General features: G+C 38.7%; 1 pseudogene; it reads left to right on the top strand.

Moving 5' to 3' along the window:
- Nucleotides 1-13,276: 13,276 nt before the first annotated feature.
- On the top strand, nt 13,277-15,928 carry LOC130879978 (olfactory receptor 52E1-like; annotated as a pseudogene).
- The last annotated feature ends 339 nt before the right edge of the window (nt 15,929-16,267 follow it).

Raw genomic sequence — 16,267 nt, 5'->3', positions numbered from 1 at the left:
TACGAGCACGCTCGCCAGATTTATAGGTAAACTTTAGCCCGAGGCGAACATGCCCCCTAAGGGGCGGGACTTATCCCTACATCTCCCCCTTTTATCTAAATAAGACAGAACTAAACTAAATACAACTATATACAGTAATAACAAATAATAAATATAACAAACAATATTGAGAACAAAAGTTTTGCTAAACATTCTATCTCAAGGAGTCTAAATAATATAGAGAGTAACTACAATTATATAATCTTCAACTCCGTCAAAGATCTGAGAAGGGAATAAATATTACTTAACAAACAAGATATATCCAAAATGTGCAACAATTGACAGAGACAACTGACTACCTGGGCAATCACCCAAAGTCTCGTTTGCAATGTTGAGTCAACCAACTTTGGCTAAGGCCTAACATAACTGACATACCATTATTAAAGGCAAGGAACTTTTCAAAACTATCTTACCCTGTCTTGGCAGGATATGACAGTCCTGTTTTATCCATTGATGCACGCTCTGTATCTCTGTCAGTGGTTGAGGTATGGGCATTTCTTTTCCCAAAGGCCAGTTCTGCCAAAAAGAAAGGCTCCAGGTGGAGTGTCTTTGGTGCTCAACATTCTCTTGGGAATAGAGCGGTATTGCCAGGAGCAATTGTGTCTCACTATCACGAAACTCTGAGTTAGATTAAAGGCCATTTTCTACAGCTCTTTGAAGAGGTTGAAGATTATCTATCTATACTGAGTATAATCTCTATATATCTAAAGAACCTGATTAGTCTAATTATAAATGACAAACTTAGATGACTATTAATCTATATAATTCTCAATATCTATCTAACTTAAAGACTAAGACAATAAACAACTGTGTAACAAATGAGAATAATGACCTTCAAATATAAACACTGTACAAATATACATTGCAATATGGTAAATATATATCAATATACAAACATTATATAAGTATCTTAATCAGAGGTAGAAATGTACACTGCAATATGGTAAATATATACTATATATATATCAATACAATATATGTCAATACATAAAAAATGTTTTAAACAGAGGTAGAAACATGCATGCATACAATAGTTAATATAATTTAATTTTGTATCAATATACAAGAATCAATACCAATATATTTGTCTAAAAACAGTAACTCATAATTATAAATCTATTATCCCATCATTCCCTCTTCTTTTTTTTTTTTTCAAAATGATCCCTGAGCTTATAAAATTCCTCCCCAATCTCCCAACCCCTAAATGATGTCCCTAAACCCAGGGGCAAACTTTACTGGGAGAGGGGACGTCGTCCTCTAGAATTACTTCCAGCTCTCATGGGAGAGACGTTCTTTCTGGGGGATCCTGTGAAAGTAAAATGATGGTTAAATTTCAAGATCAATGTCTTTTAAAATTGCAAATAGTCTCTGAGTCTTTTGTGGAGGTCTGGCCAGAATGTTGTACAAGATGTGCACCATTTCGGCTGACCAAGTTGGGATCGTCTTGCAGCTGGTACCCAAAACAGGTCTTGTAGTAGTGCTATCAGTATCATGATGTCATATCAACCAGGTAGAGTTGTTGTTGTGGGGCCCCATCTTCTTCCTGGAAACTTCAAATGTCACTTCAGGAAAAACTCATTGTTCATTGTGAAAAACTTAAACATCAATCATATAGACATATATAAACATACATATATATATTCAATGAAAGGCATGATAGATATATTCAATGAAAAGTATGATAGATATGAAGAAAAGCAAAGATGTTTTCTAAACTCATATTTCTTTCTGTCCCATATCATGGCTCTTGACATGAGACAGAAACTCCAGAAACTCTGGGTTTTTCTCTTAGTAACATGCTTGGAATTGGAGAGGGACTGAGCCAGAGTCCAACTTCAAAACCAGCTCTACATATTTATAAAGAAATAAGACATACATATAAAAATTAATACTTACAAAATGTGTCCATCCATCAGTAATTAAATATTCAGGGTCCCTTAATTTCTCTGAAGATGAATATTTTCCTGTGGAGATAAGAAAAGAACCCTGCCCCCAGCCTATCTGTATTTCTTACCATCAGTATGCTCGCCATCCTTGTGAATGAATTGTTATTTATCTTTTCCAAGTGGCTTCTCTTCTTCAAACCGAACCTTTATTAATTTTGATGGTACCCACAATTTTTCCTCACCTGTGGAGATAAGAGCAAAGCCCCTTCCCCAACGCAGCACATCTCCCGGCTTCCATTGTGAGGTCAGCACATCCTTGAAATAAACTGGTTGATTTAGTTCAGTAGACTTTTCCATTATCCAATGTCTTTCTGCAGCCCTTGTTCCCTTCTCATTAGCGTTGAGAAAATTCAAGGTTAACAAAGCATTATGTAATCTATTTCTGGGGGTGTTTTCCACCCCTTTCTGTTTGTTCAAAATATCCTTTATAGTTCGATTTGATCTTTCTATGACTGCTTGACCTGTAGGATTGTATGGTATACCTGTAACATGCTTGATATTGTAATAATCAAAAAACCGTTTCATTTTCCTAGAGACATAAGCAGGACCATTATCCATCTTTATTTGTGTAGGTATACCCGTGATAGCCATGACTTCTAATAAATGAATGATTACTGAATCAGCTTTTTCTGAACTTAAAGCAGTTGCCTATTGAAAGCCTGAATAAGTGTCAATGGTGTGATGAACATATTTTAATTTGCCAAATTCTGCAAAGTGGAACACATCCATCTGCCAGATTTCATTCCTTTGGGTGCCCTTTGGATTACCCCCTGCAGGCAGTGGTGTTTGGTTATAGAAAGAGCAAGTAGGGCATATCTTTACAATCTCCTTAGCTTGTTGCCATGTAATAGAAAACTCTTTCTTCAAACCTTTGCTATTAACATGATGTTTTTTATGAAATTCAGAGGCTTGTAGCACACTACCAATCAATAATTGATCAATTTCTGCATTCCCCTGTGCTAGAGGACCTGGCAGACCCATATGGGATCGAATGTGTGTTATGTACATAGGGCAAAGCCTGTTCCTGATCAAATCTTGAACCTGGAGAAACAATGAGGTTAGTTCTGTATCATCAGGTATAAATTCAGCAGTTTCAATATGTAAAATAACTCTTTCTGCGTATTGTGAATCAGTAACTATATTAATAGATTCTTTAAAATCCCTTAGCACCATAAGAATGGCATATAATTCCACCTTCTGGACAGAATCATAAGGACTTTGTTCCACCTTACCCAAGTCTTCTGATTTGTAACCTGCCTTCCCTGATTTATTGGCATCAGTATAGAATGTACGGGCTCCAGTTATTGGAGCATCACGGACGATTTGAGAAAGGATCCAAGAAGTTCTCTTTATGAAGTTAAGTCTTTTGCTTTTTGGATAGTTGTTATTAATGTTTCCCAAAAAATTAGCACGAGCTCTTTGCCATGGTTCATTATCTTCCTATAATTTCTTTAGTTCATCAACAGTGAAAGGCACTATAATTTCTGCTGGGTCTATGCCTGCTAGTTGACGAAGTCTCAGCTTGCCTTTTATAATTAACTCAGAAACCTTTTCCACATAAGTTTTCAGTTTCTTACTTGATTTATGTGGTAAAAAGATCCATTCCAAGATAATATCATCTCTCTGCATTAAAATTCCTGTAGGAGAAATTTTTGATGGTAGTATGACGAGAATACAATCGAGCTCTGGATTCACCCTGTCCACATGTGCCTGTTGTAATTTTTCCTCAATCATTGTCAGTTCCTTTTCTGTTTCAGCTGTTAATTCTCTGGGAGTTTTTAAATCTTTATCACCATCCAAGGTTTTGTTCAAATGAATTATTAGATTAGGTGTTATCCCAATAGCTGGTTGTAGACTGGAAATGTCTCCTAACAGTCTTTGAAAGTCATTGAGAGTCCGTAGGCAATCTCTCCTAATTTGTGCCTTTTGTGTCTTAATTTTTGCAAACCTATTTTATAACCTAAATAATTAACAGAATCTCCCTTCTGAATCTTTTCAGGAGCAATTTGCAATCCCCATTTAGGTAAAAGTATCTTTATTTCTTCAAACAGTTTGTTCAAGGTATCCATGTTTGAATAGGATAACAAAATGTCATCCATGTAATGATATACTATAGATTTGGGAAATTTCTTGCGTATTATTTGCAATAGTTGGTTCACAAAATATTGGCAAATGGAGGGGCTATTTAACATACCCTGGGGGAGGACGGCCCAGTGGTACCTCCTCGAAGGTTGAGAATTGTTATAAATAGGCACTGTGAAGGCAAATTTTTCTCTATCTTCTTTTTGTAAAGGTATAGTGAAAAAACAATCCTTTAAATCAATAACTATGAGAGGCCATCCTTTTGGTAATAAAGAGGGCAAAGGAATTCCAGATTGCAGAGGGTCCATAGATTGAATAACCTTGTTGATGGCCCTGTGATCTGTCACCATTCTCCATTTACCTGATTTTTTCTTAACCACAAATACAGGAGAATTCCAAGGGCTGGTAGATTCTTCTATATGTCTGGCATCTAATTGTTCTCATACCAGCTGTTCTAAAGCCTGTAACTTTTCCTCAGCTAAAGGCCATTGCTTTGTCCATTTTGGTTTCTCAGTCAACCATTTTAGAGGCAAGGCTGTTGGTATCTCTGAAGAGACATCAATTGCTTGTTCTTGTACAGCCTGAATGACCGGTTTTCTCCGTTTGTAATATCTTTCAATATTATTCTCAGACATATAGGCTCTAGAAGTAGCAGGAATGTTAATTTGGGTATTCCATTGTTGTAATAGGTCACGACCCCATAAATTCATTGCAATATTGGCTACATATGGCCTTAATTTTCCTATTTGTCCCTCTAGCCCTATACATTCAACCCATCTCGTGCTCTGCCTTACTCGAGATAGGGTTCCAATTCCCAGGAGCTGAACATTTACATTCTGAAGAGGCCAATACAGATGCCAAGATTCTGGGGTAATGATTCTTACATTAGCACCTGTGTCCAGCAGGCCAGTAATAAAATTGCCATTTACACACACTCTCAGTTTAGGTCTTTGATCATTTATAGAAGTTTGCCAAAACACACTAACTTATCTTTCTGATCATTATTGCTTGTAACAGTAGGCATGGGGTTTCCTAATTGTCCTGACGAGGCACGTTCTCTGCAGAAACTGGAAATGACTGAACCATGTTTGCCATGGGGGCCTGTGAGGCCCCCCTCTCACGTTTCCCATCTGTATCAGGTTGCCTTGTCTATCTCTTGTAGACCTGCATTCATTCGTCCAATGTCTGCCTTTTCCACATCTTCTACATAAACCTGAAGGTTGAGTCCTCCTATTTCTGTTATTTCTAGAAGATGCATTATTATTATTTCTGAAAATCCGTTGTCTACAATTCCTTTTCATATGACCCATTTTGCCACAATTAAAACATTTGGTATTCTGGTGTCTCCTTTTACCATTGGAAATTGCTTCTTCTACCCATGCTTCAGTGCCATAATCAAATGTATCAACATTCAGTGTATGCAAGACCCATTCTTCCAAGGGCGCTGATCTGAGCTTTAAAGGCCCCCAAATCCTTTTGCATTCCACATTTGCATTTTCATAAGCCAAAGACTCAATCATTATACGTCTTGCTTCTGGGTCAGATATCCCTATTTGTACAGCCTTAGTTAGTCTTTGTAAAAAGTCACTAAAGGGTTCTCTCTGACCCTGTTTAACTCTGACAAATGATTCCATTCTCTGTCCTGGGTCTTGTACCCTGTCCCAAGCCCTTAAGGCTGCTGTAGTACACATGGAGAGTGTGTTTTCATCCAAATTAGCTTGTTCCTGAGGGTCAGAAAAGAGCCCTTCACCTAGAATTTTATCTAGGGAAATGTCAATTCCCTTCACTTTTTCCTGCTGTTCTAAAAGTTTAGCCTCTTGCCTGAATAAGCATTTCCATTTCAATTGCAGTCCAGTCTCAAGTACCGCAGAGCTCAGCTGGAGCCAGTCCGAGGGGGTTGCTCTGCTTGTCATGGCCCAAGATTTTAGCATCTCTTTAACAAAAGAGGCATTCATCCCAAAAGTCATGACAGCCTGTTTAATTTCTTTGAGATTGTTCATACAGACAGGCTCCCATGTATCTTCCTTGATGACCCCAGGGTTTCTGGAACCAATCACCTTCTCTGTTGTTATTACTGGAAAGGCAGGTAGAGCTGTAGGCAGAGCTTTGTGGAAATTGTCCCAGAGAGATTTACCCACAGATGTAGTTAAAATTTGCCTTTCTACCCTTTGCTCTTCTTCATTAGAATTTAGAAATTCCTCAATCTTTTCAATTCTATTCACCATTGCCTTCTGCAATGTCTGAATCTCCTGTCCAGAATTATGTTCCAAAGCCTTCATTGAGGATTGTAAAATATGAAGTTTTTCCATTAGAGATAACATCTCATCTTTGGACATAATTTTTATGGCATAAACCATGCCTTCTTGTATTGAAATCTTTCTGCCAATCTGTCATAAGCTTTAGACAAAATCTGATTGTCACATTCAGCAGTTTTGATTCTCTCAGTTAATGTTTCAGTTCCTACAGAAAGGGACTGAAGCTTACGATCCAAATCAGCTGTTCCCTCTTCCATAGTAATGAATTTCTCCTTAACATCAGCCTGTACCTTTTTTAAATTTTGCTCGGTTGATCGAGTCATGTTAAACAAAGATCTGTTCTCTTCCTGGAGGACTTCAAACTGATTCTTGAGAAGATTGTTGTCATTCTCAATTGTTTTTAAGCATTCAATCTCTGCCTTAAGAATCCTGAATTCGTCTCTTAAAGACTTTATCATATTTCTGTTATCAAACCATTTAGTGCCAATGAAAACTATGAATCCCAGAAGGATCCATAGATGTGGGGTGATAGACACCTCTTGTAAAATCTCCCACATGGTACAATTAAAAAAACTGTTAAATTCTTGAATGGTAACATGTTCAGACATTTTATTTATAAAAGAAAATTTTTTTTACCTGCAATGACTGGTTCCTGCCAGTGGTGGTCTCTGTGGTTTTTGGAGCCTGTCCTGGAACTAACTCTTGTAGACCAGGCTGGTCTGGAACTCACAGAGATCCGCCTGTCTCTGCCTCCCGAGTGCTGGGATTAAAGGCGTGCTCCACCACAACCGGGGAGCAGGCAGGGCAGAATGGGCCTGTGTGGCCGAGTGTATCGCGGACTCGGCACTGGGGCCCGAGTCATGAACTAAAAATGGCACCCTGGCGTGCTGTCTTAGCTAGTGGGCTACACGCTTGAGTCGGTGGCAAAATAGCCCAACGTTGGACGCCAAAATGTAACGACGTAAACGAATGCAGACAGATTGTAAAAGTATATACAGCTTTAATGGGGAAATAGACTTACAGAACCACCGTTCCAGCAGAGACCCGGAAAGCAGAAGCAAGCGCTGCGAGCACCCTCGCCAGATTTATAGTAAACATTAGCCCAAGGCAAACATGCCCCCTAAGGGGCGGGACTTATCCCTACACTCTGTTTCCATGAATTTGTCAATATTGTATTTAGTAATGCTTGCTTGTATTACATGTGAATAATGACTAAAGAAAGACAAGAAATAGTAGAGAAATTGTAATGACTAAGGCGTTAAGTGAATGTAACTCATACGTAATGCTCTAATCAAGATGGAGTTTCCTCTGATGAAAAGTGCATTAAGTAAAAATGGAGCAATATGTATAATATATAAACTTTATTTAATAATACTAATTAATATTTGTTTGTTGCAACAAATGATGATTCTATTAATGCAAAATCTTAATGATAGTATGAATTATATATGAGTTACCTTAAGTCAAATCAGCCATGGTTGGTTACTACTACAAGTTTTGTGCCATCATTGTCCTAACATATTTTGCACCAGTGTAGACAAAGGGTTTGTGGTTGACTTGGTGCTTATGTTTCTCTTTTGAGAGTGTGCAGAGTACCTTCCTGTACCAAAAACACAGGGTGAAGGTTCTATTTGGGCATTGACTTAATATCTCCATCTTCCGTGAGATATGCAGGTGTCTTAGTCAATGTTCTATTGCTGTCAAGAGACACAATGATTATGGCAACTCTTATAAAGAAATTTGGGGTTTGGTTATGGCAGGTATGGTGCTGGAGAAGGAGCTGAGAGTTCTACATCCAGATCAACAGGAAGGGAAAGAGTCACTGAGCCTGGCTTGGGCTTTTGAAACCTCAAAGCAAACCTCCCAGTGACATACTTTCTCCAACAAGGCAGCACCTACTAAAGCAAGGTCAGGCCCACTAATCCTTTTAAATAGTACCACTGTCTATAATCCTATGGGGGGCATTTTTTCAAACAATCACAATAGGTATTGTCTTCATCAATGAGGCCTTGCTGCCAGTTTGTGAAGAGCCACCTGTAGTCTTGGCAACAGCTTAGTTTGTTTGGGGCCCCTATGTGCAACAACTCAATTAGATCAAACCTAATTCTGGTACTAGAAGAATCACTTGCTGACAAAGATGCCAAATTGATATTGTGTCTCCCCAATATTTGGAGATTTCATTTATGTTACTCAAAGTAGTTCCAATAAAATTCCAAGAAAATCAGGAAGAAAATGTAGTCTTCTCTCTCCACAGCCCTCTTAGCTATGGCAATGAAACAACTGAAGGAGAACAAGGATATACAGATTGGAAAGAGGGAAATCAAAGTATTTTTATTTGCAGATTATATGATACCATACAAGAGAGATCCAAAAAAATTCCACCAGGAAACTCCTATAACAAATAAACCCTTTCAGCAAAGCAGCTGAATAGACATTAACTCACAAAAATCAGTGCCTCCTACATAAAAATGACAAATGATTTGAGAAAGAAATCATGGAGTCAACCCTTTCCACTATAGCCTCAAATAATATAAAATAGCTTGGGGTATCTCTAACCAGGCAAGGAAAAGACTAGAATACCCTGGAAAGTGGTATTTTTGGTGAGGCTGGTCCACAACATATAATACCAAATTGTGGGGCAAAAAGTGAGCTCCAAAACACACAGAAATAGGGCCAGAAATACAAGGGAGTATACGAGGGACCCCACAAGATAATTACACCACAGTTGGAGAGATGAGTAATAAGTACTTGGAAATAAATAGTAGATAATAAAAGAGGAAAGAGAAAGACAGGGTAAAAAATTGGGAGTAAAACTGTAAATATTTGTAAATATGGGATAAAGAAATAGTATTTAACTATCTGTACAGTCTCTTAGATGTATTTTGATAGCTAGAATAGCTAAAATGGAGCAGCAACAAAGGCAGAGATATGTAGAGTTTGTAAATATTATATTTTCACCCCATGCTGGTGGCATATTCACTACCACTTTCAGGCTGCTCCTGGACTCAGAGAGGCCAAAGTGAGGCTTCACCTTCACCCCTGCAAGCATCAGTGCTATAGTCACCAAGTCGCAGCCTCTGTTACTGCTGAATGGGTTAGAAGATTGAAGGGAGTATGACGTGTGACCCAGCAATGGCCTAGGTTACTACTGAGATTGTGGCAGTCCACACACATACACAGTAGCAAACTGAGTCTGACCCATGCTATGCTGTATGGTGGAGCCAGGAAAGGCAGGAGACAAAAAATGTTTGAAGGATTATACCTCCCACAGTCAGTCCCCAGAGTTGGTGAGTGAAAATGCCTAGCTTGTGCCCCTCCATGCAGCCCAGCTTTAGCTGCTATCCAAGTTCCTGGGCCCTGATCCAACAACCAAGCTGCAAAAAAGTAGTCCCAGGCCAAGCAAGTGTCTGTGAAAATGTAAATGAGCACATTAAGCCTGTCAGCTAGGCAGACTTGCGATTTGGATTAGAAGAAAGATAGTTGTGAATATCTTATTTAAAATATCCTACACAAGATCTTGAGCCACTAAGTGAAATTCTTAGAGGCTACAATGATTCAAGTTCCAGTAGGCAGCTTACAAAAGCTGGCAGACAGATACTTAAACAGATAGAGTATGCTATACAGAAACAGCAAGTGCATTATATTAATTATGGGCAGCCTTGGCAAGCATGTATATTGCCTACAAAACATATTCCTACAGCAGTATTATGGCAAAATGGTCTGCTTTTAGGGCTACATTTTCCTGTTTTGCCAGTTAAGGTATTAAACCCTTATTTTGAAGCAGTAGCTTGCTTAGCAAAGAAGAGCAAGATGGAATCTAGGAGGTATTTTGACAGGGAACTGGCTATGACCAATGTTCCTTATACTAAGCAAAAGATTGATTGGTTCAAAATAGTGATTTTTGGGCAATTGCATTTGCTCAATTTCAAGACCAGATTAATAACCTTTTCCCAGCTGATCCGTTATTGCAATTCACACAGCTACATTCCTTTACTTTCCCTAAAGTTGTAGCAAAAGATCCCTTAAAGGGTGCTATATTATTTTTTACAGATGGTTCTTCCAATGGAAGAGCTGCATATGTGGTTAATGGTGAAGGATGTGTAGTGTAAGCAGAACTGCCCTCAGCTCAAATAGTTGAGCTGTGAGCTGTTGCTATAGTGTTTCAGCTTTTTTGCAGACAAGGCATTTAATCTATATACTGATAGCCAATATATATTTAATGTTCTTTAAGTCCTAGAAACCATCTCATGTACTAGGACTAGCAACACGCAAGTTAAGATGCTGTTCTAGTAAATTCAAAATGCCATACAACAAAGAAGGTCACCATGCTTTGTATGGCATATGGGAGTACATTCAAATCTTCCTTTAGCTGAAGGTAATGCTTTGGTTGATAAACTTACAAAATTAATTACTTTATTTCAGGTTGAACTTGCTCAGTGATCACATGCTCTGCATCATTAAAATAGTATAAGTTTGAGGAGGAAGGAAGACTTGATTGGGGGAGGGGGAGGGAATGGGAGGTGGTGGCGGGGAAGAGGCAGAAATCTTTAATAATTAAATAAATTAATTAATAAAAAAAGACAAAAAAAAAGAAAACAATTTAGATTAACAAAAGAAGTTGTTCAACAAATTGTTAAGCAATGTGATATATGTTCATGCCGGAAGCAAAGATCTGTATTTTGAGATCTGCATTTTGGTTACAGCCACCTTAAGCTCACAAGTTAAGAAAAATATTTACCTCTATCCTCTCTGCAGGGTCTAGGAAATCAACCTGGCATCTTATCTCCTAGCAGAGACCTGCCGGCACCAGGCTAAGGAATCAGTTAGCATTTTCCTTTGTTAGTCAACAATTATAGACCATCAGCATTTACTTATCAGCTGGGGATGTCTCCGGACCTGAATTCCAGCAGACCTGAGTTTCCTGACATCGTTCCCTCCCCCCTGACAACCTTCCCTTCTTCTCTTTGTCCATTTGCTATATAACAGCTTCTGAGGAAATAATAAATGGACGGCTTGATCAGAAATCCTGTCTTGCCGTCATTTCTTCTGGCTCTTGCCCCTTCATTGCTCTCCCCTAGATTTACCAGGATCACCAGTTCATATCCTGCTGGCCAGGATATGTTCACAGTATTTACCTGTACCTCATCTAAGGATAAATCCCCGAGGACTACTTCCTAATTATTTATGGGAAATGCATGTTACTCATATTACAAAGTTTGGCAAATTAAAATACCTGTATGCGACAATTGATATATATACAGGATTCTTGATGGCCACTGCACAAACTGGAGAAGCCACTAAACATGTAATAACCCATTGCTTAAAATGTCTCTCATAGCCGGGCGGTGGTGGCGCACGCCTTTAATCCCAGCACTCGGGAGGCAGAGGCGGGTGAATCTCTGTGAGTTCGAGACCAGCCTGGTCTACAAGAGCTAGTTCCAGGACAGGCTCCAAAACCACAGAGAAACCCTGTCTCGAAAAACCAAAAAAAAAAAAAAAAGTCTCTCATATATGGGGACCCCAAAAACCATACATTTCAGCAATTTTGATCCCAATAGAATATCGAACATAAGGCAGGTATTCCTTATAATTCTTAAGGGCAAGGAGTTGTGGAGAGTACCCTTGGATCCTTGAAAACACAACTTCAAAAAATAAAAACAGGAGAATTATATCCTCAAATGCCACATAATGCCTTGAGCCATGCACTTTTTAGACTAAACTTCTTAAATATGAATGTCCATGAACAACCTGCTGCAGACAGATTTTGGCTTGATGGCACCAAGATGACCTTTGCTAAAGCAAGGTGGAGAGACCCTTTATGGATTGAGGAAAAAACCTGATCCTATGTTATGGGAATGTCTGTGTTTTTTCACAGGTTGAGGCTCAATCAAGATGGCTACCAGAACATCTTGTTGATGCGTTCAACAGAAAGGTGCCAGCCTCGATGATGACATCGTAGCTGCTAAGGTCCCCACACAAGAGTTGGAGTTAGAGAAAGTCTTTGTTCCTGATTTCCTTGTACCACCATGCTGCAGGCCTAGGAAAGGGGTACCTGAACCAATGTTCCTGAATTACAGCATCAAGCTGAGAAGGGAAAGAAGATTATGGTTATCATGACTCCTAACCTCTTGATGGATTTTCTTTGCCAACTTCCAGACTTAGTGAGTCCTGTTTACTTTGGAACCAGATGAGAAACACAGGCTGAATATTTGACTGTTTTATACTTTTTGACACAGAACTCAGATTGCCAGTGAGGTATTCAGTCTGCTGTTGAAATGTTGAGAGAACCTGAGAACTGAGACCTCAGTTTTCCTCTCAAGGAGAAAAAAATCTTGTTACAAGGAATGACTGAAGCCTAAGGGTTTTTGCTGCTGCTCAGAGACTGGGACAATTGCTTAAAAGCAGCATTGCATTTGTTCTTTCAACCATTACAAAAACCCTTTCTTTTGGTTAGAATGGATTTAAGAGAATTGTGATTTGACAAATTGTGTTATGGTATTGACTTGTTAATGCTTTATTTTACTATAAGATGTTAATATTTAGAAAAAATTAGAACTTATCTAAGAAAAGTTTGACAATACCAATGAATTCTTGAATTTGACATATCTGATAAGACAAATTTAGATTTTGATACAAATGAATACTGTTAAGAAACACTTTAGACCAATTCAAAGTAGGCATTCTCAACCCTAGTGATCCTCCACTCTTAATTAGGAGATACTATGGCCATAGAAATATGCATAGCACAAACTATTATCTGCTTGCTTACCATTAGCTAATTGCTAATGAACTCTCTTGACAGACATTTGGCTCAGAGACACAGAGCCTAAAGGTACTTTCTCCCTTAACCCTTTGATTACAGAGGTCAGGAGGCAGTGATGGGTTTGATCCTTTATCTTCCCAGGCCAGGCATCCAAAACATGAACATGTATGGTTGGAATGCATGTGCTGAAGATGGGTAAGTCTGCGAATTGGGAAAGTGTTCACCTAAGGCAAACACTATCATCTGTCCTGTTTTAGAAGCACAAGCTTTGTTAAAATTAATAAAAAGGGAGGAATTGTGGAGGCCCAAAAATGTGAGTCTATTTCTATGTTGACCAAAGGTCAGAGAATTAGAACTCACCTCTATTATTTCAAGGTCATTGTGTTTCTACTTCAAACAAGGGTTCTACCTAGATTTAGATCAGAGAGTTCTGCTCTCTCAAGGTTATTGTCAACAGTTGTGGCTAATATCCAGACTTTGTATTTTAGGAATAGAGAAGTAGATGTTTTTTACCTCAAACAAAAGTCTAGGGATCCATCCAACTAAGGTTCTAGTTCATTTAAGGAGAAAACATTGGATTCCTCCAAGGGAGTGGTTTGCCTACAGAATGTTTTGGTCTAGGGTGTGAGTATGACTTGTTATTATATAAGTCATTTTAAATAGAATGTTTAACTATGGATGTAGCCCACAATCTTCAACTAGTCTGTTATTTCCTTGCATCATGTTAAGGCAGTTTTTTGGTCTTACTTCTACTTTTTGGGGTCAGGTGTATTTTAAGCAATTGGAAATTAAGTGTGGGTGATTTCAGTACTCACTGGAGCTCTCTTCCAGTAATAGTCTGTGTTTCCTGTTTTATTATTTTTATTTGTGTCTTCATATTCTCAATTAAATTTCTAAATCTCTGTGTTCCTACCCTAGAAAGTGGTATTCTTGTCGAGGCTGGTTGTGACACTAGTGTGATGAAAACTTTAAGTCATGGAAAAAAGATATTGAAAAGATATCAGAGGAAGGAAATATGTCCCATGCTCATGGGTTGGTAAGATGAATAGAGTAATATTGGTCATTTTACTAAAAGAAATCTAAAGATTTAATGCAATCCCTATCAAAATTTCAACACAATTCTTTACAGACCTTGAAATGACAATTTTCAGCTTCATATGGAAAAACAAAAAACTCAGAATAGCTAAAACAATCCTGACAATAAAAGAACTTCTGTAGGTATCATCATCCCTTATTTCAAACTACAGAGCTATAGTAATAAAAACAGCATGGTATTGGCACAAAAACAAACACATTGATCAGTTGAAGATGGACATAAATCTACACAACTAGGGACACCTGACTTTCCTAAAGAAGTCAGAAATACATTCCGATAAAAGGCAATATCGTTTATAAACAAGCTATCTTTCTTTCATTATACATACTCATTCAAGTTCCCACTTCCTCCCTTCCTCCCATTCCCTCCACTTACTCTTATACCGCAGCCCCATCCACTTCTAAGAGAGGGTAAGGCATATTACTTTGGGGAAGGTCCAACTTGTATCCAGGCTGAGCAAGGTATCCATTCAAAGAGAATAGGTTCCCAAAAAGCCAATACAAGCAGTAGGGATAAATCTTGGTCCTACTGCCAAAGGCCCATCAGTCTGTCCAGCCATGCAACTGTCAACCACATTCAGAGAAACTAGTTTGGTCCTATGCTTATTCCTTCCCAGTCTGGTTGGTGTTGGTGAGCTCCCATTATCGCAGGTAGACTGTTTCAGTGGGTGTCTCCATCATGGTCTTGACCTCTTTGCTCATATTCTCACTCCTCTCACTCTTCAACTGGACTTTGGGAGCTCAGCCCAGTATTCCAATGTGGGTCTCTGCTTCTGTTTCATCAGTTGCTCGATAAAGGTTCTATGGTGATATTTAAGATACTCATCAGTCTGACTACAAGGCAAAGCCAGTTTGGGTACCCTCTCCTCTATTGCTTAGGGTCTAAGCTGCTTGGAATATTCTGGCTTAACCTGAGAGAAATATTATCTGAGGGATGTCTCATCCAGAAGTTTTTCATCCACCTGTGTACTGACATGGAGTCAGCTGTGTTCATGGCCATGGCCTACGATCGATGTGTGGTTACCTGTAATCCTCTTCACTATACATTGGTATTGTCAGAGAAGGTGGTATTTATCATTTGCTTGGATCATCCTCCTAAGACCTTTGGTCTTTCTCACCTTACAGTTACCATTTTGTGGACACCATATCATCCCCCACACATATTGTGAGCACATGTGCATTGCCCACCTGCCCTGTGCCAGCATCAAGGTCAATATCAAATAGGGCTTGTTTACCATTGCTAGCCTGATATGTGACATCATAGCCATTGTTTCCTATGTTCAGATCCTCTGTGCTGTGTTTCAACTCTCTACTCAGGATGCCTGGCTCAAGCCACTCAGCACCTGTGGCTCTCATGTTTGTGTCATGCTTTCTTCCTCCTTCCTTCCTTCCTTCCTTCCTTCCTTCCTTCCTTCCTTCCTTCCTTCCTCCCTCCCTCCCTCCCTCCCTCCCTCCCTCCCTCCCTCCCTCTCTCTCTCTCTCTCTCTCTCTCTTTGTTTCTTTCTTTCTTGACTTTTATTGAGCTCTACATTTTTCTCTGCTCCCCTCCCTGCCTCATGCTTTCTTTCCATGCACCAGCACTTTTCTCTGATATGTCCCATCTATTTGGCCGAAAATTGCCTGGTACATCCACATTCTTCTTGTCAATTTTTATGTTGTCAGCTCACCTGCTCTAAATCCTGTTATTTATGGTTAGAACTAAGTAGATCAAGGAAATTGTAGTTATGGACATCAGAAATAAACTATAAACATTTAGATGTACGAGGTTAAGAGAGATACATAGAAAAAAACTGGACCTTACTTTTTACAAGCTAATATAAAATTCTGATATCTGAAGAAAAGGTAAATTTATGAAAAATTTTACTTTTAATAATGAGGAAAATAAGCTCCCAATTTTTAATATGGACAGTAGCTCCAATTACGTACAAAAAATGTTAATCATTGTATGATGAAGTAGCATTTACATGGAAAATCACATGTAATTAGCAGAAGTGACTAACTTAGTAATAACAGGTATTTACAGAATAATGAGTGACTTTCACTTTTCAGACTTTGTGTTAATATTTTTCCTTTTCTGTGCATCATGT

This window comes from Chionomys nivalis, chromosome 8, assembly GCF_950005125.1.
Source record: "Chionomys nivalis chromosome 8, mChiNiv1.1, whole genome shotgun sequence".
NCBI classification, from domain to species: domain Eukaryota; kingdom Metazoa; phylum Chordata; class Mammalia; order Rodentia; family Cricetidae; genus Chionomys; species Chionomys nivalis.
This window is presented reverse-complemented; position numbering and strand designations above follow the sequence as displayed.